Source organism: Jaculus jaculus, chromosome 5 (assembly GCF_020740685.1).
Source record: "Jaculus jaculus isolate mJacJac1 chromosome 5, mJacJac1.mat.Y.cur, whole genome shotgun sequence".
Classification (NCBI taxonomy): domain Eukaryota; kingdom Metazoa; phylum Chordata; class Mammalia; order Rodentia; family Dipodidae; genus Jaculus; species Jaculus jaculus.
In genome coordinates this window covers 159,527,244-159,529,237 of record NC_059106.1, presented here as the reverse complement: position 1 = coordinate 159,529,237, position 1,994 = coordinate 159,527,244, and positions in this window count along the sequence as shown.

The following is a 1,994-nucleotide window of genomic DNA, read 5'->3' as shown; positions in this document are numbered from 1 at the left end:
TAATGCCCTGGTAGTTTCTACCCCCAGCACTGTATAAAGTTTGGTTGTGGCTTGAGAGGTAAAGGTAGGAAGCTCAGAAGTTCAAAGCCATCCATGGCTACATAGAGAGTTTGAGGGTAGACTGTTTCAAACACACACACACACAAAAGGAAGAAAAGAAAATGTTTTGCAAACTGGAACGTTCTCTGTGATACAGAAGAGTTAGCTCCTACTACAGAGAAAAGACTCGGGTGAGACACCCCATCCCTGATTGCAAACTTAGATGGATAGTGTCTGTCTACAGCTCCACCTTCGTTTCTGACACCAACCACCAGTCCAGGAATTCAACCCCCTTAGTTTTGACCATTACCCAGAAGGACTATAGAACTCACTGAAGGCATCATACCCATGGCTCTGCTTTATCCCAAGCATGGGTAGAGAGTAGCCTTAGCCAGAGGAAGAGGCACTGAGGACAGAATCCAGGTTAGCACCAAACACAGAGTTCCCACTTTCTCTCCCCTTGGGGTCATCAGTGATGTGTGACAATGTACCCACAGGGAAGTCCAGGGGAGCCTAGGTAACTGGGGTCTTTAAGGAATTTTTAACACAACATAGGCATGACCCGAAGCCCCTGTCCTCAAGCCTGCTGGGGCTTCCCGGAACCCCACTGACATCACAGTGCACCATTTGGCTAGCCCGGGGCCCCAGGCAAACAGAGCTGTTTCTATCAAGCCTGACATTCCATGGATATAGACATCACTTCCCACAAGTCTAGGGCAAAGGGCAGACCTCTCTGCTCTTGGGTCAAGTTTAAATTCACTGCTGTACTTGAGGCTAGGCACACACTCCACTTTTCCATCTGCTAATTTTCCCCCTTGAAACACCTCCACAGCCACATCTTTCAAGTAGAGCCCAGGGATGGGGGTGAGATGCCAGCGGCCACCTCCCACAAGCTCACAGTGCTCAGATCCTCTTCTCAGGAGGGTCCCTGTCTAGCTGGGTCCTTCTACTGTCTACTCCATGCCCACTGTGTCAAGGGCCACACCAGGGTGGTCCTGGAGGACTAAGGAATGTCTGGATCTTGCTTTTGTCAACAAGGATGGACATGGAGCCATAGTCTGGGTCTCAGAGAGCCTGAGGCGATGAGAGTGCCGTCACAGAGGAAGCTGTTGGTCAGAAATCAGCGTGTTAGAGAGTCCAGAGGGCAAGGATGGGTCCTCTTCACCCAACACTGGAGGGTTCCTTTCTTCCTATGATTCTGCTTTTATATCAAAATCAATGTCATGTGACAGTCTTAAAATGTCACCTTCCCTAACTTAGTTAGAGGAGTATTCTTTGGATGACATTTATGTTCCCCTCACCTTTTGCCTATTTAGAGTGAAGAAAAATGTAATGACTGTTAGTACGCAACGAGCAGTAAAGATACCAAGCCTGGCACCAGCCTGAGATCAGGGGTACAGTGTCACTGAAAACAGATGTGCCAGTCAGCACGTCACAGGAATGAGCGAAGGACAAGTGGATCAGAATTTTTTGTTGACTTTCATGGGTTAACAGCCTCTGTCTCTAAACAAAATATGGAAACAAGTAGAATGTTTACTTTGCTTTTATTTTTCCTTTCATTTTGTTCTGTCTTTTCCCCCCACTAAATGGAAATGAGACTTCTTAGTCTGTTTCTGACAATCTGTTAATTTATTAGGATAGCTGTCTTTCGTTTGCTTTCCAATAGGTATAGTGACTCAGTTCAAAGAAAACATCTGCATGCTACAGCTTGATTTCTTTTTTTTTTCTAGCTATTTTGCATTTTTCTTTGATCGTATTTCAGCTTCTGCATGTAGATTTAAATAAAACTTGTAAAGTTGTGACATTTTTCATAAAAATGCTGCCCAATCTTCACCAGCTTCCGAAATCTGACCTTTGCAGATGCTGCAATAAAGTGCTGTAATTTGGGGGGGGGAGTAAAGTTGTCCCTCTTGGTTCTTGATACTGACTACTCCTCTTTCCAAAATTTCATGGTC